At 43.8% G+C, this 26837-nt stretch overlaps 1 protein-coding gene across 1 annotated transcript in view; it reads left to right on the top strand.

Moving 5' to 3' along the window:
• Positions 1 to 26837, top strand: part of SLC35F4 (solute carrier family 35 member F4) — a 163441-nt gene that overhangs the window by 53536 nt on the left and 83068 nt on the right. The gene's annotated exons all lie outside the window — the stretch shown is intronic.

Here is a 26837-nt window from a genome sequence, read left to right as displayed (position 1 = left end):
GTTGGCTTGTAACCCGTTCTGAGCTACTTGGAGGACGGGATAGAAATCAAATTACATAAATAAATAACCTGGGCACTAACAATATTCAGTGGCAGTACCTGGATAAATCTGTCCTAAGTTAACCAGATAGTTCAGTTCAGTTTATTTGATATACTGCAAATATAAACAAGTAAAATCCGTGTGGTTTACAAAATAGAAGAAGGGGGAAGGGGTTGTTCATGAACACTGAGAACATAACGATGGACAATGCAGGACTCACAGAGACAAGAGGAAAAAGGGGACAGGATAGGTTACACTATTAACAAGGGTATTTAATGCTGGTAATAGATACGGGCCAGCACTGAACTTCAGATCTAATTCAGTTGGTTTAAAGAAATGATGACTGCTGCACATGGAATATTGGCCTCTTAGTAAATATCTTGTGTGTGTGTGTGTGTGTGTGGGGGGGGGGGGGGGTGAATTTTCTAGATTTTAATGAAATGAGCATCTTATTGTTTTCAAGAGACATCTGAAGTAAATGATTCCAGAAAGAGAAATTGCTAGGCCTAATACTAAATTGGATAGGCAAAACTTGCTATTTGATAACTATTTGATACAATCATCAGGATTATTAGTCACCTCATGAGTTGTTCAGATTCCTCCTAATAAAGAATTTGGTTTAACTCCAGTTTTGAAATATAAAATTGTTCTATTGCCTACGTAATTGGCGTATTTGGCAGGATAGTTGAGAGTGGTCAGTGGAGCATCTGCTGAAGCAGAATAATTGGAAATCTTTGTAGAATTCCAGGAAGAGTTTCATTTGCCAACTAAATGTCATTTTCAATGGCTTCAATAACGGCTTTGTGCATCCACAAATTTAGTATGATGGCAAACAATTACAGATGATTTCACAGAATAAATACGTAAGCAGTTGTCCTCTTAACAAGTTGCTTTCTTTTTGCATAAGTTAGCTAAAAAGAAGACAGATAATCAGTGTTTGGCTACAGGAAAGGTGTAAGAGGCCTTTTCATACTGATTTATTTTCAGAAGCTTGAGAAACATTTTGAGCTAAAGCAATAAGATCAATCTTCTTTGGTGCTAACACTCAAACTTTGTACTTTATAGATCAAAGAGCTATGTGTACAGCTATAAAGGTAGCCTTTAGCAATCTAACCAGATACACCAGGGAAACTTTCTCATTTACTTTTCTTTCTGTGATAACATGACTATGTAATGGAAGAATGTATGGGGCTATAATGTAACATGGAAATTGTTAGTGACTGATGATTCTGATTTGTATGAACAAGCTAGATTACTAGCTGTATAAGTATGTATGTTTCTCAGTATTATACTTTATTCAATGTGGCTCTTTTTCATACAAGTTTCAAGTTCATTAAAAGTTTGTTGTACACGCAATATCACATACTTCAGTGCGTATGACAATTTAAAATTGGGAGACAAAATAAAACAATTTGTACACATAAACATACAATGTATGTACACAAGTAATTAGTGATACAAAAGGGAAGAGGGGGTGAACTACAATCTTTAAGGAAAGTAAAAGTACATTTAAGGAAAAACAACATCAGGAGGGTAATGAAGAATATTTTAAAAATATGGCTAAGCCTAAACGGAGAATAGGGGAGGTTGTGACCTATACATAAGGTCTGGTTAAAATTAGGTATTTGAGCCTGGGATTAATGATAGATGAATTATCCTATCTATGACACAAATGCATCTTTGTACAGGTAGCATTTTAATGTGCTTTTAAATTTTTCTAATGAGGTCTCTCCACGTAGATAGATTGGTAAATTGTTCCAAAGCTGGGGTGCTATGACTGAAAAATTGTAGCTCTTCTAGCCCCTTTGTTTGTGTGGTGTGTTAGTATCTGTTTTCTATATTAAATGTTATGACCAAGTTGATACCGTATATGTAATTTGCAAATGATCCCGTTCCATTTTCAACTATGATCCATGGAGGGGCATTTTCAATAGAACGTCTTAAGTCTGAAGTTGGACGTTTTGGGCAAGATGCCCACAAACCCAGTAGAAAAAATGTCCATTTTCAAAGCTGCCAGACGTGTATCTTTTTTTTTTTTTTTTTAAATGGCCCTTAGTAGTCTATATTTTATGGGCCATTTTCAAATATACAGACATCCACATGCTAGACACACAAAAGCCAGCTTTTCAGATATCTAAGCAGCTAGCATCAGGAAATCTGAACAGCTTGCCATCAACTGATTGCGGCAGGGGAATCCTGATCAGCTAAGAGGGTTTTGTGGAGTCCTGCTGGCTCAGCTGACCAGGGATTCTCCTTCCAGCATTAGCTGAATCAGCAGGGAGAATCGCAATTCTTCTCTCCCTTCTTCCCTCACACCCACTGATCCCCCCTAGTACCCATCCACAGAGAGCTGCTGTTCTCCAGCTCTACACCCCTCCCCCTACCATTCCTGAACCCCACCCAACATCCTTAGACATCCCATGACATCCCCCAACAACCCCCAACGTCCCCCTGACATCCTCATACCTTCCGCTGAAAAATCGGCAGGAGGGAAGCCCACTCCCTCTAGCTCAGCGGTCTCAAACACACGGGCCGCATGCAGCTCCCCAGGGACTATTTTGCGGCCCGCAATCTGTCCTCGACTAAAGCAGGGGTCTCCAATCTACTTCCCTTCCAACTGCCCTCCTCCAAGCCACCGCAATCGGGGAACAGGCCAGCGCCCAAGGTTTTACTTCTCCCTGCCCTCCCCCAAGGCACTACCATCGGGGAATAGGCCGCACCGAGGTCTTAACTCTCCCTGTTTATCTTCCCCAGCTCGGAGCCGTCCAATTCTCGCCACCCGACGTCAATTCTAACGTCGGGGAGGAAGTTCCGGGCCAGCCAGTCGCTGCCTGGATGGCCCGGAAGTCCCTCCCCGACGTTAGAATTGACGTCGGGTGGCGAGAATTGGTCGGCCCCGCGCTGGGGAAGATAAGCAGGGAGAGTTAAGACCTCGGCGCGGTCTGTTCCCCGATTGCGGCGGTGGCAGCCTGTTCCCCGATGGTAGTGGCATGGGGGAGGGCAGGGAGAAGTAAAGAAAGAAAGGGGGGACAGGGAGACAGAAAGAAAGAAGGGAGATGGGACACAGACAGAAAGGGGCATGGAGAGAGAAAGACAGAAAGAAAGGGGGCACGAAGAGAGAGAGAGAAAGAAAGAAGGGGGCAGGATGAAAGAAATAAAAAGTTGGGGGAGGGAAGGAGACAGATGCCAGACCAGGGGAAAGGAAGGAAGGAGGGGAGAGAAAGGATAGAAAGAGATGTCAGGCCATGGAAATAGGGACAGAAGAAGAGAGAGACAGAAGGGAAGGTAAGACATGGAAACGTAGGTTTTGAAAAGAAAGCAGTTAATGCCAAAGATGGATGCAAGGCAGAAAGCGAAGATGGAGAGAAAACCAGTCAAAGGACAAGAAGACCCTGGAAACATAGTTAAATACACAGAAAAATAAAGTCACCAGACAACAAAGGTAGGGAAAATGATTTTATTTTCAATATAGTGATTGAACTGTGTCAGTTTTGAGAAAGGAAATATATTAAACTTTAGATGAGAGGGCTGCAGAAAAAACAGGGTACTTGGAGGGCCGCAGAAAAAAATAATTAATGACAATTTTGCATAAAGTAAAACTCTTTATAGTTTATAAATCTTTCCTTTAACTGTTAAAGGAAAGATTTATAAACTTTAAAGAGTTTTACCTCATGCAAAGTTGTCATTTCTTTAATAAGACATTAACTATTTTTTTCTGCGGCCCTCCAAGAACTACAAATCCAAAATGTGGCCCTACTAAAGGTTCGAGTTTGAAACCACTGCTCTAGCTAATAGGGCTGCCTCTTCAGAATGATGGGCCTTCCCCCTCCCAATGCATCTTGGGATGCAGTAGGAGGGGCCTAAAGCCCTGAGGGAGAGGGAAAGGAATTGCAGTTCTCCCTGCTAGTTCAACTGATCCTGGCATGGGAATCTCCAATCAGCTGAGCCGGCAGGACTCCATGAAACCAGCTCAGCTGATTGGGATTCCCCTGCTGCGATCAGCTGAGGGCAAGCCGTTCAGACAGGCTGGATAGTACTTTTTTTTATTAAGATCTGTGGGTGGTGGGAGCGGGTTGGTGACCATCGGGGCGTAAGTGGGGGGTCATGCCTTAATCCCTCCAGTGGCCATCTTTTCAGTTTGGGCACCTTTTGGACCTTTATGAGTGTTTGAAACAGGTCTAGCTCCACATCTTAAAACAGTCCTGGACAATTCCTTAAAGGTTTGATTATTCCTGCAGAATGTCCAAGACCTAAGCCCGCCCACAACACGCCTCTTACATACCCCCAGTTGAGGCACAGGGGGGTGACAATTTTCAGAGGGTTGTGTTTATAAGGAGCTAGCTAAATTAAAGGTAGACAAAGCAATGGGGCTGGATGGTTTACATCCGAGGGTGCTGAAGAAACTTAGGGAAGTTCTGGTGGCTCCTTTTCAATGCTTATCTAGAGTTGGGAGTGGTACCGGAGGAATGGAGAAGGGTGGATGTGGTCCCTCAACACAAAAGTGGAAGTAAGGAAGCAGTAGGGAATTACAGGCCAATAAGTCTGAATTCTGTGGTAAGCTTTTAAAATAGAGAATGGTGACGTTTCTGGAATCTGGTGAATTCCAGGACTGGAGGCAACATGGATTCACTAGAGGTAAGTTTTGTCAGACAAATTTGATTAATTTCTTTGACAAGGTGACCAGAGAATTGGATAGAGGGAGTGCGCTAGATTGGTATATTTAGATTTTAGCAAAGCCTTTGACAGTTTTTCCACACAGACCTCTAATAAATAAACTGAGTGCCTTCGGGAAGGGCCCCAAAGTGATGGGTTGAATCAGGAACTGGTTGAGTGGAAGACGACAGAGGGTAATGGTCAATGGAGATTGCTCTGAGGAAAGGGATGTTACCAGTGGTGTGCCTCAAGGTTCTGTTGTTGGACCTGTTCTTTTTTTTTTTTTTTTAATATTTTTATTAGATCTTCAGCACAGACACAACTCAGAAAACAGGGCAATAAAAATCACAAGGCATAGTACCAAAGCTTGTACAGTCAGAATAGAGCAAACCAGAGATTTACAGCATGTTCAAGAGGACTACCCAGTTCCAACTAGACCAGCTGAAGGCTCAGTTCACAATACAGTATAATCAACAAACAAATCAATTCCCCTCCCACACCTAAGCTAAGCTAAGACAGAGACTAAGGAAAAGAAAAGAACCACACCACACACTTTCCACTCACACCACATTCATCCCCTCCACATCCCAAGAGGTGCTTGGAAGAAGACCCAGACAGAGGCCAAGGTGGATGCACAGGGATGACCCCAAGCCCCTAATATACCCTGCAAGCCTCACCAAAGCAAACACTGCTGCCATAACCACATGTATCTTAAGTGTGCTGGAGTCTGAATTTTCCCTTTTTCCAAAGCTAGTTCAAATTTGGCTGTCTGCACCATCATATGGGTCCAAATATCAACTAATGGACTCTTCTCCTTCAACCAACATTTCAAGATGGTCTTGATCACCCATAGAAATGTAATTGCAAGGAAGTTACGATTAGACTCGGGAACGTGCGCATCCACCAAAAGGCGTTGATTCCCTAATAGCAGGGTCATATAATCCCAAGAGACAGAGCATTTTACCAAAGCTCTCCACCAAAGGAAGTACCGTGGTCCACAGGTCCACAGAAAAGTGTGCACAAATGTACCTTCATGAATTTTACAGCAAAGGCAGTGTGGGGTGGTCCACAATCCAATAGTACAGCTACGGGCCCTTGTCAAATATGCCCTATGTAACAACTTAAATTGAGTCTCTCTCATGTCCAATGCTTTAAAGAATCCCAACCCCACTTGGAAAATATTTTAAAGTTGCCCTACATCTAATGGGTGGTGTAACTCTCACTCCTAACTCCGAGCCACCTGAGACATACCAGCCACATCCACCAGTTCTTTAATGATCTTATACCACCGGGAAAAAGTATTCATAGAAACATAGAAAGAAAGAAAGAAGATGACGGCAGAAAAGGGCTATAGCCCATCAAGTCTGCCCACTCTGCTGACCCACCCCCAATAAGTCTGAATGCTAATGACCCAGTTCCTTAACTCGACCTTCGTAGGGATCCCACGTAGATGTCCCATTTATTCTTGAAGTCGAGGTGTAGGCAAGAGAAAGAAATATCTCCAATTTGATGCTCTCTGCCAGAGGATCCCAGGATCTCTGCATCTGGGCATAGTTATGCCGGGCTTGATGATAGGCCCAAAAATGGGTAATTGGCAATTCCCACTTAGCTCTCATCAAATCAATAAGGACAGTGGCGTGCCTAACTTAATTGTTTAATGAGCTGCTAATTGGTGTTAACAGACAATAATTGGTTGTTCTTGGTGTTAATTGGCACAGATTAGCAGTTGCATGCGTAACTGCCCTTAGGGCTAGATTCACAAAGCAAACCAATCATGTACTGATAGGTTTGCGACCCCTTTATGAGCAAATTTCTCTCCGGCCCGATTCACTTACCTCTCTCCTGACCATCCTCCAATCCGCGCATGCAAATGAGGGCAACGGCATGCAAAGTAGGCAGGGGTATGATTCACAAACCAAAACCCTGCAACACCGACAGGCTGGCCGATCACAAACAAGCGACTGCTGAGGACCAATCGCTCAAGCCCTTTCCGACTGCCCTGCTCTCTGCCACCCTGCTCTCTGCCCTGTCAGCCCCGAACTCTCCTGCAACCCCGAACTCTTCCTTCAGCCCTGAACTCTTCCTGCAGCCCTGATCTCTCCTGCTGCCCCAAATTCTTCCTGCAGCCCCGACTCTCCCGCTGCCCCGGATCACCTGCCTGCCCTGATCGCCTGCATCCCTGGAGCTGCCTGCCCAATCACCTGCCTGCCCCGACTCTCCCACCCTTCCCTGCAGTTCAGGCCCATGGTTTTAACCCGCAGGCCCTAAGCGGGTTAAAACCATGGGCTCCAAAAGTTTTTAAAAAAAATCTCTGCCGGGCCCAGAGGTCCAGCGCATGCACAGATGGTCTGCGCATGTGCTAGGATCACTATAGAGCGATCCAGGCAGGCAGATATAGGCCATTTGTCCGATCACCCCCATGTGCATATTTATAGTTTGGGGAATTCAGCGGACCTGCCCTGATCAGGCAGGTTCATGAATCTAGCCCTTAGTCAGTATTCTATAAGATCCGTGTGCAAAATCTATAGCATACAGCCACAAGGGGGGATTGACCTGGGAGGAGCATGGGTGGGTAAAGGGTATGCCTAGCATTTATATGCATATCTTCTAGAGCATTATCAGTTATGTACATAAGTACCTACAGTAAGTGGCATAGTGAAGGGGGAATGATCCTCTTCTTTGCCCCCCGCACCTGCTCCTTCCCACTCCTCCCCCTACCGAACACATGCCTTCACTTCTCCCCCACTGTACTTCTAGCTGTTCACTGGCATGAACAGCAACTCCAACCTGCAGTTAGGCATTTAACTGTGGACTTATTAGCATTCTAGAATGGCCGTTGCATACACAATTGTCGATATTGTCACCTAACTTTATGCAGTCTATAGAGAATTATTCCACAAAGTTTTTACATATAAAGGAGGTAATAAGCTTACATATAAGCTTTGAATTGGCAGAGAAGACCTTTGATTCTAAATTGTTTCAGATTTCACATCCTTGGGATATTTATCACACCAACATGTTTTTATTTGATTAACAGAGAGCTAAGAGATGGGCCTCTAAGTTTCCAGGTTTTCCTAGCGCTCCTCATCATGTTCCTTTCCATCTACTGAGTCTTGCTTTAAGATCTGCCACTAACCACTGTCATGCTATCTTTGCCATGCTTGTAGTCTGTCTGTCATTATAGCTGAACCTCTGGTTATAAAAATCATTACTATAAAAAGTAGCAGAAGCTTTGCTTTTGTAGACATAAATGTCAGTAGACTGCTGGTTTGGCCAAACTGTGTGGTCATTAAATCACTGTGATGTTTTTCATTGTCAGGCTTAGGTTCTGCTGCTGGAACTCAAAAACAAAGTGCTTTCAATTTTGCGTGTGCAGGCAATCTGTCATATTGAGTTAAATGGATGGATTAAATGTACTGTTTATGCTCAGTGAAGAAGTGCCTCTGCAGGTGGGCCATTTTCTCATAGGTGGTTAGTGATTCAGATGTTTGGGAAGGCCAAAGCGGGGTGGGGCTGCAGCAGGGCTAGGGCGAGGCGGGGCAGGGTTAGAACTGGGCAGAATGGGGCATGAAAGGACAAGTTAAAATCCTTGGGGTGGAGGTAGGAGGCGAGACCTACGTCAGTAATAAATGTACAGTGGGGGCACTTTTGAACAGAGAAGAGAAGGATTCCTTTACTGTATTGCTCTGGTGCAGTTCCACCAGCGGCTTCCCCCTCCCCCTAGTACCTCTGTTACTACTGGTAATATGCACACTAAGTATATTCCAGGAAATTGGGTCAAAATATCAAAACAATGCTCCAAAATAACACAACATGATAAAACAGAAGACTTTGCAGTATTCTGGAAATATATGCAGGCATAGGGTTACCATATTTTTTCTCCTGGAAACCCCAGACACATGACCCCGTCTATTCCATTTCCAGCCCTGCCCCCACAAAGCCTCCTCTCTTCTTCCGGACAAGCTCCAGCTGCATCTGGAGGGCCTGGAGCGATCGTGGATGAGTGTGACATCATCCATGCATGCTCAGAGGCCCTCCAGATACGGCCAGAGCTTGTCAGGGCTTTCCAAAACCTGGACAAATGCTGGGCTTTGGAAAGTCCAACCAGGAGCCCGGCCAGTCCTCTAAAAAGAGGACACATCTGTTTATTTCCGGACGTCTGGTAACCCTATGCAGGCACTTTAACACTTGTCTCTCAGTCAGCTCTTGTCCTCCAGTCTAGCATCTTCCTGTTGGCTATGCGACCAGTGATGTTAGCAGCCCTGTGACAAATTCTGTGGTTACTGGCAAATAACAGGAAGACTTCAGATTTGCTGACTTTTATTGTTGAATTACCACATGTTTGGAATATCTATTCTTTGAGGACTATAATACATAATATTCTTACATGTGTGTGACATTATCCTCAGAACCTGGTATGGACACTGTCACATTCACTGTCACTTTAAATCCTTAGGCAGTGCTCACAGCGTGCAAAGTCCTATCCGACTTCGGCAAGCGGGATCAACAGCTCTAATTTTTCATGGAGCTGAGAAGCTATGACTTTGATCTCTTCTCAGCTCGTCAAACTTTTCTCTGCATTCCTGATATTATTTTATTGCTATTTTCTTCATTATTTTTTAATTGTTTTCTAGTATTTTGTTCGAGTTTGGTTAAATTCTGTCAATTTTTCTATTTTTGGTCTTTGGGCCACTTCGAGGCCCTTTTTCAACCCAGGGGGCTTTGACATTTTTCAATATACTTTTCACTCAAGCTCCTTGGGCCATCGAGTCTTTTGACTTCCTGTTGGCCATTTTCCCTCCAAGTCAGAGGGTTATGAGTGGTTTCAAGAAATGTACTCAATATAATTGGACTATTTCAGACACTGTCCCCCCCCCCCCCCCAATTGGTGTGTTCAGTGTCTAGGTCCTGATCTCTGCCTCCATATGCAAAAGAGGTCACTGAAAGCCCAACAAATCCAGTGTGAAAAACTTTTTAGTTTGGCATCAACATCGAACATTGCAGGAGATTCAGTGCCCAATGCCCAAACTGCACCAGCATTGGTATCGACACTGCATGCACCAGCAAAAAGAAAAGGATGGATTTCACATGGCACATAGTATTGAAATAGCCTTAATTGCCATATACTCAATGAACTTATCTGACACCTGGACACTGGTAGAGATGTACTTATTATTTTATTGGATCTTAGTTCTGATTTTGACATTGTACATCATTCTATCATCCTTGATTGCCTTTTTCATTCAGGTCTAAAGATTTCAGTGGTCAACTGGTTCTGATGATTTTCCATTACTTTGCAGAGATCCTCAGGATAGCATATTAGCTCCTACTCTCTTCAGTATTTTCCTAGTGCTTCTTGTTATTCTAATCTAGGACTTAGGTATCTTACCATTTGTTTATGCAGATTACATTCAATTGATTTCACATGACACTTGGAAGCCGATATTCAGAGTGAATTAAGAACATAAAAACATAAGAATAGCTTTACTGGGTTCGACCAATGATCCATCAAGCCCAGTAGCCCGTTCTCACGGTGGCCAATCCAGGTCACTAGTACCTGGCCAAAACCCAAGGAGTAGCAATATTCCATGTTACTAATCCAGGGCAAGCAGTGGTTTCCCCCATGTCTTTCTCAATAATAGACTATGGAAGAAGCAATATACCGGTAGATCGCTCTGAAAAGAGAAGATGGAACTTCTATCTACATGGGTGTAGTCTACAGACCTCCGACTCAATCGCAGCAAATTGATAAGGATCTGATTGTGGATATCCAAAACTTTGGAAGGAAAGAGGAGGTTCTGCTGTTGGGAGATTTCAACCTGCCAGATGCGGACTGGAATGTTCCATCTGCGGAATTCTAAAGAAGTAGGGAGATTGTGGATGCCTTTCAAGAGGCTCTGCTCGGACAAATGGTGACGGAACCCACGAGGGAAAAAGCGATATTGGATCTGGTCCTCACAAATGAAGAGAGTATCTCTAATGTTCGAGTGGGTGCTCACCTGGGAAGTAGCGATTATCAAACGGTTTGGTTTGATATAACGGCTAAAGTGGAGAGCGGCCGCACGATACTTAAAGTCCTAGATTTCAAACATACGGACTTTAATGCAATGGGAGAGTACCTGAAGAAAGAGCTGTTAGGATGGGAGGACATAAGAGAAGTGGAAAGACAGTGGTCTGAAAGGAGCGATAAAAATGGCTATGGACCTTTATGTGAAGAAAATCAATAAAAACAAGAGAAAAAGGAAGCCGATATGGTTCTCCAAACTAGTGACGGAGAAAATAAAGGCAAAAGAGTTGGCGTTCGTGAAATATTAAAAAAACAAAGAAGAGGAGTGCAGAAAGGACTACAGGTTGAAACTGAAAGAAGCCAAGAGAGAGATACGTCAGGCGAAAGGACAGGTGGAAGAACAAATGGCTAAAGATGTAAAAAAGGGAGACAAAAATTTTTTCAGATATATTAGTGAAAGGAGGAAGATGAAAAATGGAATTGCTAAACTAAAAGATGCTGGGAACCGATATGTGGAGAGTGATGAGGAAAAAGCAAATGTGCTAAACAAATACTTCTGTTCTGTATTCACAGAAGAAAATCCTGGAGAAGGACCGAGATTGTCTGGCAAAGTTACACGAGAAAATGGAGTAGATTCTGTGCCGTTCATGGAGAAGAGTGTTTATGAGCAACTTGAAAAACTGAAGGTGGACAAAGCGATGGGACCAGACGGGATCCATCTAAGGGAGCTCAGAGAGGTTCTGGCGAGCCCTATTAAAGACTTGTTCAGCAAATCTCTGGAGACAGGAGTGATTCCTGGGGAATGGAGGAGAGCGGATGTGGTCCCTATTCATAAAAGTGGTTACAGGGATGAAGCAGGAAACTACAGACCGGTGAGCCTCACTTCAGTTGTTGGAAAAATAATGGAAGTGTTGCTGAAAGAAAGGATAGTGTACTTCCTTGAATCTAAGGGGTTACAGGATCCGAGGCAACATGGCTTTACAAAAGGTAAATCGTGCTAAACGAACCTGATTGAATTTTTTGATTGGGTGATCAGAGAGCTGGATCAGAACATATGCTAGATGTAATTTATTTAGATTTCAGCAAAGCCTTTGATACAGTTCCTCATAGGAGGCTGTTGAACAAACTTGAAGGCTGAAGTTAGGACCCAAAGTGGTGAACTGGGTTAGAAACTGGCTGTTGGACAGACGCCAGAGGGTGGTGGTTAATGGAAGTTGCTCGGAGAAAGGAAAGGTGAGTAGTGGAGTCCCTCAGGGTTCGGTGCTGGGGCTGATCCTGTTCAATATGTTTGTGAGTGACATTGCTGAAGGGTTAGAAGGAAAAGTGTGCCTCTTTGCAGATGATACCAAGATTTGTAACAGAGTAGACACCGAAGAGGGAGTGGAAAATATGAAAAAGGATCTGCAAAAGTTAGAGGAATGGTCTAATGCCTGGCAACTAAAATTCAATGCAAAGAAATGCAGAGTAATGCACTTGGGGATTAATAATCGGAAGGAACCGTATATGCTGGGAGGAGAGAAGCTGATATGCACGGACAGGGAGAGAGATCTTGGGGTTATAGTGTCCAAAGATCTAAAGGCGAAAACACAGTGTGACAAGGCAGTGGCTGCTGCCAGAAGGATGCTGGGCTGTATAAAGAGAGGCGTAGCCAGTAGAAGGAAGAAGGTGTTGATGCCCCTGTATAGGTCATTGGTAAGGCCCCACTTGGAGTATTGTGTTCAGTTTTGGAGACTGTATCTGGCGAAGGACATAAGAAGACTTGAAGCGGTCCAGAGGAGGGTGACGAAAATGATAGGAGGCTTGCACCAGAAGACGTATGAGAGAGACTGGAAGCCCTGAATATGTATACCCTAGAGGAAAGGAGAGACAGGGGAGATATGATTCAGACGTTCAAATACTTGAAGGGTATTAACGTAGAACAAAATCTTTTCCAGAGAAAGGAAAATGGTAAAACCAGAGGACATAATTTGAGGTTGAGGAGTGGTAGATTCAAAGGCAATGTTAGGAAATTCTACTTTAAGGAGAGGGTGGTGGATGCCTGGAATGCACTCCCGAGAGAGGTGGTGGAGAGTAAAACTGTGACTGAATTCAAAGAAGCGTGGGATGAACACAGAGGATCTAGAATCAGAAAATAATATTAAAAATTGAACTAAGGCCAATACTGGGCAGACTTGCATGGTCTGTGTCTGTATATGGCCGTTTGGTGGAGGATGGGCTGGGGAGGGCTTCAATGGCTGGGAAGGTGTAGATGGGCTGGGGTAGTTTTTAACGGAGATTTCGGCAGTTGGAACTCAAGCACAATACTGGGCAGAGCTTTGGATTCTTGCCCAGAAATAGCTAAGAAGAAAAAATTGAAAGGATTTGGGTTGAATCAGGTTGGGCAGACTGGATGGACCATTCAGGTCTTTGTCTGCCGTCATCTACTATGTTACTATGACTTTTCCTCCAGGAAATTTTCCAAACCTTTCTTAAAACCAACTACGCTATCCGCTCTTACCACAACCTCTGGCAATGCATTCCAGAACTTAACTATTCTCTGAGTGAAAAATGAATTTCCTCCTTTTGGTTTTAAAACTATTTCCCTGCAACTTCATCGAGTGTTCCCCTAGTCTTTGTAATTTTTGACAGAGTGAAAATGGATCCACTTGTACCCGTTCTACTCCACTCAGGATTTTGTAGACTTCAATCCTATCTCCCCTCAGCCAACTCTTTTCCAAGCTGAAGAGCCCTAACCTTTTTAGTCTCTCCTCATACGAGAGGAGTTTCATCCCCTTTTTCATCTGGCCCATTTAAATTGGTTATCGGCAGCAAAACACCAATATTAAGCGGCATTAAACTGGCCAATTCCACTGAATATTTGCTCTGACCAGACCAAAAAAAAGTGGACCAAGAGACAGTGCTGGTGAGAATCTGGCACTAATGTGGGCTAAGATGATATTCAGATTAGACCTGCATAAGTATTTTGCCAAACTATAGCTACATGAGGCAGGATTCCACATTAGGAATCACTGCCCAGGAAAAGTATCTAGGTTTCATCATTGAGGATATGTTGAAACCCTCAGCTCAATATGTGGTGGAAGTTATGAAAGCAAATAGAATATTAGGAATTATCAGGAAATGAATGGAAAACAAAGATTAAAATGTTATAATGCCCTTGTATCGCTCTATGGCAGTATGGAAGTCGCTCAGTGCTGAGAAGCAGCGCCAAATCGCGTTGCTGCTCGTGCCACTGAGATGAGTCAAAGTGGATCCACGCAGCCGGTTAGCAGTGGGGCAGGAGTTCAGAAAGCTTGCTTCTGGCCGCTGCACCTCCACCAGAGATCGGCAGAGGACCCGCTGCACCTCCACCAGGGACTGGCAGAGATATAAAGATAGGGCAGGGAGGGGGGTACAGAGGGCAGAGCCTGGGAAGGAGAATGCAGAGTCTGACATGGGAAGGAAGGGTGCTGGGTGCAGAGCCTGACAGGGGAGGAAAGAAAGGAAGGGGGCTGGATGCAGAGCTTGGCAGGGAGGGTGCTGGGTGCAGAGCCTGACAGGGGAGGTGAGGAAGGAAGGGTGTTGGATGCAGTGCCTGACAGGGGAGGGATGGAGGGAAGGGGGCTGGGTGCAGAGCTTGGCAGGGAGGGTGCTGGGTGCAGAGCCTGACAGGGCAGGACACTTTGAATATTAAGCCTGCCCGTCGGAGCAGGGTCAAATAATGATCACCCCAATTTTAAAAAATGAGAAAGAACCACCAAATTCCCCATCTAATTATAGGCCGATCGCCAGCATCCCCCTATTTACCAAAATAGCGGAAGGGTTGGTAAAAGCGGAACTTTCCGCATACCTTGAAAAATTCAACATTCTAAGTGACAACCAATCAGGATTTCGTGCGGACCACAGCACTGAAACCATCATAGCCTCCCTTCTCGACCACCTCCTCACACTCTTCAGTCAGGGCTCAAGTGCCCTGATCATACAACTCGACCTGAGCAGTGCTTTTGACCTGGTCGACCACACCATTCTCCTGGAATGCCTAGCGCACATAGGCATCTCAGACCAGGTCCTCAATTGGTTTCAGGGGTTCCTACAAAATAGATCATACAAGGTACTCAAGAATAACTCTTTCTCATACTGCTGGGACAACACCTGCGGGGTCCCACAGGGCTCCCCCCTATCCCCCATCCTATTCAACATATACCTAGCCTCACTAGGTAAACTCTTACACAACCTAAATCTCAAATTCTTCATTTATGCAGACGATATCACAATAACCATCCCATTAACCAACTTTTCACAAGAACTACTCGACCACATCTCAAACACTCTCAACCAGATAGAACTCTGGATGCTTTCATTCAGACTGAAATTAAACCCAGACAAAACAAAATTTTTCCTAGCCTCCCCCAAAGATAAAATTAAGGAAACCACAATTCAACTAAAAGGAAAGACCTTCCCCCTTGATCCGACCATAAAAATTCTGGGAGTCACGCTGGACAAAAACTTATCTCTAGATAACCATACCGACCTCATAATTAGGAAAAGCTTCTCGGTACTTTGGAAACTTCGCACCATAAAAAAACACTTCTATGACAATGCATTCCGCCTACTTGTACAATCCTCCATCCTCAGCATCCTCGACTACTGCAATATCATCTACCTTAACGCCACTAAGAAAACTACCAGGAGACTAAAAATAGTCCAAAATACCGCGGTGCGCCTCATCTTTGGCCTAAAGAAATGGGAACATGTCACCCCTTTCTATCACCAACTACACTGGCTACCATTTGAATCTAGAATTCTTTTTAAATTTGCATGCTTCTGCTACAAATCGGTTAACGGCTCCTCCCCAAGTTACATAAACACACACTTTAACCTTTACTGCAGCAACAGGACATCACGGAGAACTCAATTGTTCGCCTTCCCTTCGCCTAAACACTGTCCTCTCAAAAGATTCCTTGAGAGAACTTTTGCCTTCCAAGCAGCCAAGTCGAACCCATGGCTAGCACAGATGATACTCGAGGCCCCCACTTACCTATCATTCAGAAAACTACTAAAAACGTACCTTTTCAGCAAACACGACCCTTAATAATCCATTCACCTCACATGACACTTACCCCACCCCTGCCCCCTTCCTCCTTCACCAGTCCCTCCCTCCCCCACTCTCTACCTCCCCTACCTAGCTCAATCAAACCTGCAATTTCTGTAATATTGTTGTAAACCTGCCCTCTTTGCAGACAGTTAAGAATCGCTGTAATTTCACGGCTGACTGCGGCAAATCACTGTAATTTATCGTAATTCAGCCTGCAATTTGCTGTTAAAAATACTTCTAATTATGCTGTAAATCTGCTTCTAATTTTGTAAACCTACTTCTAATTTTGTTGTAAATCTGCTATTCAATGCAGATCATTTGCTAATTGATGTAAACCGCCTAGAACTCACTGGGTATGGCGGTATATAAGAATAAAGAATAATAATAATAATATTCAAGTCAACCATTTTCCCTCCTTTTGGGGGGGGGGAAGGGTGGTCTCGACTTATATTCGAGTATATACAGTATAAGATTAATGGTTAAATTGATCTCTGTGTCCCTACCTTGCCATTTTTGAGCATTTTGGGCACCCTTTCTGGCCAGGAAGAAAATTAATTTATACTTTACCAAACACTTTCTGGAGTTCTTATGCTGGTGTTCTATTTCTCACAGTAACACTTAGTCTAACCCTGCCAAGTGTATAAGTGAATATTAATGCTGATTAACACAACTATTTTCAATATTTTAAATTCTAATAACCTCTGAAACTTGTGCTCAGGATTGTATAACCTGTATTGTGTGAAAGGCTAATGACTGGTTGTGGAGATAAGAGTTCCTGAAGAAGAAAAAGAAGAGAACCAGCTCCTCCTTTGTTAATTTAGAGAAAAAAAAGCTTAGTCAGGTTCTGTAGACAGGGAAATGTTTATTTTATTTTATGTAGTCAGTCATACAGTATTAGGTTCCTCTGGTTAGGCAGGCATATTCCATAGCTGCACACACTGTTAGGGAGGTAGTTTTTCTCCTTTTTATTTAATTCAGCATAAGTTTAGGAAGAAGAACAAGTGAAAATATACAAGAACAAAGGAGGAACAGAAAATAAAGCTGGAAGAAAAAATAAGTGCACAAAGATTAAAGAGGGGCTCTTTACAAAGACAGAGTTTAAAATAAACCACAACAATATATTTACGTAGAAACGTAGAAACATGATGGTAGATAAAGGCCAAATGGCCCATCTAGTCTGCCCATCTGCAGTAACCATTATCTCTCTTCCTCTCTCTAAGAAATCCCATGTGCCTATCCCAGGCTTTCTTGAATTCAGACACAGTCTCTGTCTCTACCACCTCTTCTGGGAGACTGTTCCACGCATCTACCACCCTTTATGTAAAAAAAGTATTTCCTTAGATTACTCTGGAGCCTATCACCTCTTAACTTCATCCTATGCCCTCTCACTGCAGAGTTTCCTTTCAAATGAAAGAGACTCAACTCATGCGCATTTACATTATGAAGGTATTTAAATGTCTAAAAAACTCATTGGGTTGCCGTCTGCATATAAAACTAATTGAGGCTTTTTTCTCCACTTTACTTAAATGGCTTTTCAAAGGATATTTCCACCACTTGGCTTATAACATTGTTGCAACATTTTTTTTGCTGCAGTTATTTATCTATTTAAATGTCTCTATCATATCTCCCCTCTCCTGCCTTTCCTACAAAGTATACAGATTGAGATCTTTAAGTCTGTCTCATATGCCTTATGATGAAATACCTGTAAACCCCTCCCCCCAAATAATTTGTGAACCTACATTTAATACTGGCTGTTAAGCTTATTGAAATTCTTACCTCAGAATTGTAATTGGAAATAGGAATACTGGATCCAATTAGTTGGGTAAATAGGAGACAAACGTACACAGATTTAAATTGGAAAAGTGTTTGGAAATTATTTTTAACCCTAATTCCAAGGCAATTTTAAAGTTTTAAACTATTTATTGAAATTCTTAAATTGGTTTTAAATGGTTTTCAAAATATCTATTTGGGCAAACTACAATTAAAGAATCTTTTGCAATTAAAAACAAACAAACAAAACCCCCATGCTTGTGCTGTTTGTAACACTGAGGCTGATTCTCAATTAATTTCAAATTTTATCCCAGTCAGGTTCTTTTTGACACAAATAACTCAAGTCAAGATTTGATTGGTGTATTTCTCTGTTCAAAGTCAGACCTCATCTTATACTGTACATCTAGCCTGAAGTAACTCGGCTACAAGACTACATTAAGGATAAAGTAAGGCTAGTGTTACAGATCTACAGACTGAGGTGATTACATTATACCCTCCCACCCCCGCAATAATTTTCACTTCCTCTCCCCCCACCCATTTCAAAGTGCCCTCCCACCTGACCAACCCCTCCTATGTTTAGCTAGCCCCCCATGGCCTACCTATATACTTGGTGGACAAGTAGGGGATCTTTGGTGGCAGGGGAGCAGCCCCTATGCTCCTGCTCCTGTGCCTTTTCAAAATAGCTGCCGTGACCTCGTGGCAGCTTGCAATACTTAGCGTAGTACTGCAATCTGCTATGAAAGGTCACGGCAGCCATTTTGTGAGGCAGCCATAAGGAGGCAGTAGCAAGGGCTTGCACTCCTCCCCTTGAAGACCCCACACTAGATCACCAGGTAGGAGTGGGTGGCCAGGCAGGCAAGATGCTTTAACGTGAATGCAGGGAGGAGGAGGGAGGAGAGAGGAGTATTGTTGGAGGGGTGGGAGGAAGCTAAAAAAATAAAGGCAAAATACTTATGTGGGTCTCAGCCTGATAATGATACATGGCCTGGCACCGAATATCATAGCATAATTTAGTCAGCAGCAATCAGTGCTTTAAAAACACTGCCTGCTGAATATGGAGGGGGAGGGGGGATTAGTATCCAAGTTTTCAATCTCTACTGTGATAATTGTAAGGGGTCTTCCTCCTTTGGCATCACTTACAATACCTTACATTCCCTTATGATCTGTCTGCTCTCTGGAATTCCCTTTCCCTGCAAATCTGTAGGAATCTTTCTCTGTTCTGTTTCAAATCAGCCATAAAAACCTGGCTTTTGAACTAAGCCAACTGTGCACCATTATGATGGAGCCCTTGCCGCCAGTGCTGCCCGTCCTATGTGTTTGGCCTTCCCTTGCCTCTCCTATTGTCACCTTTCCCCCTTCTTATCCTTATTGTGAATCTCCTTGGATGAGTGTCCAACCTTCTCTATTTTGATAATATATTTCTTTTTCTGTTTTCTTGAAATTTAGTCTATACACTGCTCCATTCTGCTAGTCAGTAACAGGGGTGTAGCAAATCTGAATAAAGATTAAAGATGGCTACAATCAATAAACCTATTCTGAATCCCTCTATATAGGAAGGTCTGTGGCTGTCCCATCACAAGTCTCCTATATCTTATGGTCTGTCTATTCATGATATTCCCATTCTGACCAAACACACTATTCTATCTTTAGGAGTGCTCTTTGATGATTAATTGTTATTTAATTTCTAGGCTTCTTAATTTGTTCAGAAATCTTTCTACATTCTTTAGACGATCAGGAGGGACATTTTCGATATGACATCTAAATCTGAGTTTAGACATTCTCAGAAGTGCGCCTAAAAATCAGGTAGAGAAAATGGCCATTTTCACAACAGCAAACCGTCTGTCTTTTTTTTTTTTAATGACCATTTCAAGATGTTTGCCTTTAGTGCATCAATCTGTTTTGACCATAAAAAAACATGTCCAAATGAAAAATGCACAGAACAAGCCATTGGGATATAGGAGGGGCCAGCATTTTTTTAGTAGATTGGCCACACAGACATTCCAACAGAGCAGTGGGGTACCTTAGAAAGCACTGCAGTGAACTTCAAATAAAAGGTCCCAGGTATATATCTCACTATAACCCCCTTATGGTGTGTGATGAGTCCTCCAAAACCCACCCAAAACCTACTGGGCCCAACTATACACCACCCCAGTAGCGCTTATGCTTGAAGCTGTCACCTATATGTCAGTACAGTAAATATGGGGTGGATTTTTGTAGGTTCATAATTTCCACCCTAAGTGTAGTACTCAAAGTGGGATGTGGGCCTGGGTCCCCTTCTCTGGCATCCCCTGCACTGACCACCAAGCTACTTCAGAGACCTGCTTGCTGTTCTGATAGGACTGCCCGTACCATCTAAAGCTACAGGCAGGCATGTACTATTTCACTCACATCTTTAGGGGGGTAGGAGGGAGTCAGTGACTACTGGGAGAATGTAGGGAGATCATGTTTACATCCCTCCGGTGGTCATTTGGTTAGTTTGGGCACCGTTTTGACACTTATTCATTATTAAAACAGGTTTAGCCCCAAACATCCAAATTGTGCCTTGGCTGTATTCTTAAATGTTTCATCATGGCAGAAAAACATCCAAAAGACAAAGAATGGAATTGTCCAAGAAAGAATGATGTGCACTAATCAAGTGTCCACAAACTTCATCTGAAGATAAAGAGATCTTTATTCTTCCAATATCATCTTGGTACAATCAATGATTCAAATGACTCGACATGTACATGTTTTGGCCACCAGGCCTGCCTCAGGAGCCTTGAGAATCACAAAACGGAAATGAAATCACTGTCAAAGATACGTGGACGCTAGTGATATACAAATGAAATTAGCGCGTTGAACAACTCAAGCAGATTGAAAACTGGGTGTCTCACTTGAGACTCCTGAGGCAGGCCTGGCGGTCGAAACATGTACATGTCGAGTCATTTGAATCATTGATTGTACCAAGATGATATTGGAAGAATAAAGATCTCTTTATCTTCAGATGAAGTTTGCGGACACTTGATTAGTGCACATCATTCTTTCTTGGACAATTCCATTCTTTGTTTTTTGGTATTTCACCTGTGGTTTTGTTACGTCCCCTGTTTTGAGAAAAACATCCAAGTCATAAGTCTGCCCTAGTCCCACTCACACCACACCTCCAACATACCCCCTTGAGATTTAGACGAACGACTGATCAACAGCATAGATATCCGTCTAGAACAGCAGTCTCAAACTCAAACCCTTTGCAGAGCCACATTTTGGATTTGTAGGTAATTGGAGGGCCGCAGAAAAAAAAAGTTAATGTCTTATTAAAGAAATGACAACTTTGCTTGAGGTAAAACTCATTATAGTTTATAAATCTTTCCTTAATTGCTTCTGATAATTTCAGCTATACACAGCTGAAAGCAGTGCAACATGCAGAAAGTGAAGTTTAGATAGTTTTTCACTTTCTGCATGTTGCACTGCTTTCAGCTGTGTATAGCTGAAATTATCAGAAGCAATTAAGGAAAGATTTATAAACTATAAAGAGTTTTTTTACCTCATGCAAAATTGTGATTTAGATTCTAATCTAAAGTATCAACTGCAAGAGACAAGATTTTGGTGTAGTCCTCTAGGCTTTTTTTTAGAGGGGAGAATCCATATCCGACTTGTGCCTTAAGTGTCTGGTGGTCGCGTCCGCAACCACATTCAGCTCTCACCTCCTCCAGCACCGTACACAACCGCCATCTTACATCAAGCAGTCACCGCTAGGAGAGGTGCCGAATTTTGCAAAAGTTCACGAGATTACGTACACACGCACAAGCTGCACTGCCTCCAATGGTTACCTTATGTTCTGGAGCATTGCCCGCCTCACTGCTATAACCTCACACAAGCGCTTTCCTGTGTCTGTATGCGATTGTCCTCTCCACTCCACCTCACAATCGCATACAGATGCAGGAAAGCGCTTGCGTGAGGTTACAGCAGTGAGGCGGGCAACGTTCCAGAACAATGGTAACATACCGAGGGCCTCAAAATAGTACCTGGTGGGCCGCGAGTTTGAGACCACTGGTCTAGAACAGTGGTTCCCAACCCTGTCCTGGAGGAACACCAGGCCAATTGGGTTTTCAGGCTAGCCCTAATGAATATGCATGAAGCAAATTTGCATGCCTATCACTTCCATCATATGCAAATCTCTCTCATGCATATTCATTAGGGCTAGCCTGAAAACCCGATTGGCCTGGTGTTCCTCCAGGACAGGGTTGGGAATCACTGGTCTAGAACATAAGTTTGAAAACAGCAAATTAAAAGGATTTGACAAGGAAAACATCTATCTGTCCCTTTAGCCACTTTTGGTTGTTTTTCTTTTTTGAAAATGAGCCCCTAGATCACTTAGACACTATCTGGATGACAAGACTTTGAAAATGTTATTACATGTTGTAATTTTGAATCTGTTCATCTATCGCTGTTCACTGCTGACTAGCTCACCACTTCATTCACTCAAATGCTTTCACCATATTGATAACATGGCAATTAAGATGATCTATAGAGTGAAGATATTAGATCAGGTTACCCCATTACTAGCAGAGCAACACTGACTACCGGTTAAATATAGAATTCAGTTTAAACTTATGCTCAGATGCATTGGGCTAAATTATCTGACTTTGTTTACTATTCTGTACTCCCTTGCCCACTCAGATCAAAAAACACAAATCTTGTGGTATCCTCTTTTACTAAGATCTGGTTGGATAGTTCCTATTTGAGAATGACACGGTGACAGAATTCACCGTTCCCGTCCCTGCGGATGACTGTGGGAAACAATCCCGTGCCATTCTTTAATGTCTATCGCAACCTCAGTCCTTCTACACCAGCATTCTTCAACGCAAGGTTTGAGGGTCAGTGGCTGTGCCCATTCATACTCTGATTCTTCCCTCTTTCCTTAAAAAATGACATGGAGATGGTTTCCCGTGGTTATCCGCTGGGATGGGAATGGTAGCAAATTTTGTCACCGGGTCATTCTCTAGTTCCTATGCCACATCTTTTTCATGCATTGCTCCTGCCTTTTGGAATTTTTTTTCCAATAGCCCTTTGCTCTTAACCTTCTGAGCTAAAGTTTAAATCTGCTCCAAAGACCTGCCTTTTTCTACAGGTTTTTAGTAATCAAGAGAATGTTCGGGATCTTAGTGATATTCAACAGCAGGTCAGCTCTTGCCCCTCATGTCCCACTCCCAAACTCCTCCATTTTGGTGTACCCACTCCTCTTGTGTGTGACCGTTATATGTTTGATAGACTAAGGCAAATATTGTGCTATTCACACTCCCTTTTATGTCAATCAGGGGAAGATTCTCAAAACTTCACGGTAAAATCAGATGGGCTGTTACTGAAGTCGCTATTGTAACAATTTTAAAAAGGTGAGTCACTCTCAAAAGATCCTGCATGCAAATGAGGCTCGCAGATGTTCATGTAGGCTCACTAAATTTACTTGAGATGAGTTGCTGGTGCTAGCGATCAGTGCAGAAACAGAATACACCCGCATATTAAAAAAAAAAAATAAAATCGAAGATCACGGCAAGAGAGATGCCCACTCTCTCCCACTGCACTCGCACAGCACAACCTCCGGACACCTACCCCTAGCAGTGGAAGAGATTCCCATTCTCCCCTGCCATGCTCACACAACCTCCGGAGAACCACCCCTGGCAGCGGGTGAGATGCCCACTCTCTCCTGCCACGCTCACACAACCTCTAGACACCCACCCCTGGCATTGGGAGAGATACCCACTCTCTCTCGCTGTGCTTGCACAGTCCCCTGACTCTATCCCCCCCCCCCCCCCCGCAGCAAAAGGGATGCTCACTCCCTCCTGTCATAGCCCAACTCACTCGACAACTCCCCCCACCCCTCCCTACCATATTCAGGAAGTTCGTCCGGAGGGACACCTACTCCACTCCTATTGGCAGGTCCATGTCTTACAAAATGGTGGTTCATCTAGTCATGTACCGGAGAGGGGCCTAAAGCTCTGATTAGCCCATGAAGGGGAAGGCCTGCCATTTTGTTCTGATTTTGTTCTGAATTTGTTTCTCATTGCCACTTATCACCCCTACGTGTTAATATCCTGCTACCAAGTTTGTTTCATTGTTTCTCATTGCCACTTATTATCCCTTACGAATTTTCTTCAGCCCTTAAGAGCCACCGAAAGCCTCTCCCCCCAGCGACTTCCTAAGCAGAGGAAGGAGGAAGTTTCTGCCATCTTGTCCCTCCTTCCTCCGCCCGACGCCGTTCAAGCAGGAGGACTCTGCTCTTCTCTTAGAGCCCCTGCTTCCTTCAGCCACCGGGGATCGCCGACTCAGCCCGACTTTAGCGCCGGATTTTCTTCAGCCCTTGAGGGCCACCGAAAACCTCTCCCCCCAGCGACATCCTAGGCAGAGGAAGGAGGAAGTTTCTGCCATCTTGTCCCTCCTTCCTCAGCCCGACGCCGTTCAAGAAGGAAGACTCTGCTCTCTTAGAGCCCCTGCTTCCTCCAGCCACCGGGGATCGCCGAAAGCTTCCTGCCAGTGCAGGTCTCTTATCTGGCTGCCTCTGCCCAACTTTAACTGGGTGTTGTGAGCCAGCTCTGTCCCCCCCCCCCCCCCAGGCCACCGAAACTACGCGGATCTCAACTAGAGAAGGGCTACTGGCCGGTTCTCAACTGTCCTCAGTTCTAGCTCTCCCACAGCTCTCCTTCCAGTCACTCTCCAACAGCTATCCAACAACATGTCACCCTCCACTACCAAACTCCTATGCATCCTATTACTTCTCTCCCTACTCTCAACAAACTGGAGAACAGCAGGCCACCACTTCTCGCCAATACCAATAGTGACAACAACTTACAGGCAGACTCAATCACCCAAGAAACTTCACCAGACAAGAAACCTGATAGAATACACGACAGCCTCACAAGAAAGCATCCCACTCACATGGGGACGAAAACCACCCCCAACACAAAGAAGTCGGGTCACAAACTCCCCCATACACCCAAGAACCTCCTTCACCCACAGATTAGCCCCAACTACCACAAACATCGTTTCTCAATCCCCTGTGCGTACATGAACATAAGATCAATCAGCCCAAAGGCAGACCTAATAAAAGACTGGATAGTTAATGAACAGTTAGGCTGCCTTTTCCTATCCGAAACCTGGCTATCCTCCTACTCGGACCCAAGCATTACAGAATTTTGCCCCAGGGGATACAAACTCGAATTAGTCTGCCGAGAAAAAAAGCGAGGGGGCGGACTGGCCATCCTAGTAAAAAACAACCTTACCATCACTGTCCTAGACAAACACTCCACCCCACAATCAGACCTGCTTGCCGTCCAACTTTCCAGTAACTCACTCAAAGACACCCTAACCTGCATCCTCTGCTACATAGCTCCAGGACAATGGAACACCACAAAACACGATCTTGAAGATTTCATCTTCTGGAATTCATTAACCTCAACACACAACCTGCTCCTCGGAGACATAAATCTCCACCTAGAAGACACCTCCTCCAAACAAGCTGCTGGCATAATCTCATACCTCAATGCACTCTCCTACCAAATTCTATATCCTCAACCCACTCATGAAAAAGGCCACCAACTTGATATTGCAGCTTACATGTCCCAACACCCCCACGCACCAAACATTCATATCTCCAATGGGGCCTGGCACCCTTCCCTCTGGTCAGACCACTTCAAATTCACCTTCAACATCAACTGGACTCAAAGCACAAACAAGCACGAAACCCACAAAACCTCATTCAAAACCCGACCAAAAATCGACCCTTCTACATTCTGGACCACAGTAGACCCCTCAATCGCCTCCATAGACCACAATGTATTCATTCACCAGTGGCGCTCCCTGAGCGAAACAACCTTGAACGGACTAGCCCCAGAAAAAATAAAACACAAACTCTGCAGATCTTCAGACAAATGGTTCGACACAGAACTTCTTCAACTAAAAAGACACTGCAGACAACTCGAAAGAGCATGGCAAAAAAAGAACCAAGAACCAACCAAAGTAGCTTGGAGAAACCTAATAAAACAATACAAGATCAAACTTAAAGAAAAACGAAGAGCTTATTACTCCAAACTAATAGGCACAGAATCCTTAGACACAAAGAAACTCTTCCAACTTGTGAAGAACCTCACCGACACTCAACCATTCCTAACCACTCAAGGAATCCACCCTCCAACGGCCACCCAACTAGCGGACCATTTCAAGAACAAGATCGCCAATATTAGAGCCTCCTTCAACAACTCACCAACCCTCCTAGACGAGATCATAATAAACCCTACAACAGAAGAAGCCACTGCAGCTGACAGGCACTGGTCCAACTTTACAAAGGTGCAATGGTTGGACATGAACCGACTCTACAGAAAATACAGTCGAGCGTCATGCGACCTGAACAATTGCCCCTCATATTTACTGTTAAATGCATCCCCCAAATTTAGAGCTTGCCTCTTGCAATGGATCCAAACAACTCTCATGGAAGGCCAATTCCCACAAGACCTAGGGGAAATCATAATCACCCCAATACTGAAAGATCCCAAAGGACCAATAGACACCCCCTCCAACTACCGACCCATCGCCTCAATTCCATTATACGTTAAACTAATAGAAGGTCTGGTTGCCAAATACCTCACTAAATACCTTGAAGACCACAACCTACTTCACCCAACTCAATCGGGGTTCAGATCGAACCACAGCACTGAGACACTGCTAGTTTCCCTTCTAGACATAGCCAGACAGCACCTTAGCAAAGGAAGAAGGATGCTGATAATTCAACTCGACCTCTCTGCCGCATTTGACCTGGTCGACCACACTATACTTCTTCAGATATTAGAAGCAATAGGGATCTCAGGCGAAGTATACAACTGGTTTCAAGCATTCCTTAAAACAAGAACATACAGAGTAAAAACAAAGGATCTTATATCGGAGCCTTGGACCAATCCCTGCGGAGTACCCCAAGGTTCCCCATTGTCACCCATGCTCTTCAATCTTTACATTTCCTCCCTCGGTACCCTGTTAGACAAACTCAAAGTAACTTCATTCAGCTATGCAGACGATATCACCATACTCCTCCCCTTTGACACACAAGACCCCACCAAATCAGGCATCCTGGAAAAAACTCTAGAAGCGGTGGAAAAATGGATGACAGAACACAAACTGAAGCTCAACCCAGATAAAACTAAATTTCTACTGCTTGAAAAGGACAAAACCCCTTCTATAACTGAGCTAGAAATAAAAACCACCAAATATCCCTTACAACCCACTCTCAAACTCCTTGGAGTAACAGTAGACAGAGGTTGCACTCTTCAGATGCAA

This window comes from Geotrypetes seraphini, chromosome 7 (assembly GCF_902459505.1).
Source record: "Geotrypetes seraphini chromosome 7, aGeoSer1.1, whole genome shotgun sequence".
NCBI lineage: Eukaryota > Metazoa > Chordata > Amphibia > Gymnophiona > Dermophiidae > Geotrypetes > Geotrypetes seraphini.
The sequence above is the reverse complement of the archived record's forward strand: the minus strand, read 5'-3'. Positions and strand labels throughout refer to the sequence as shown.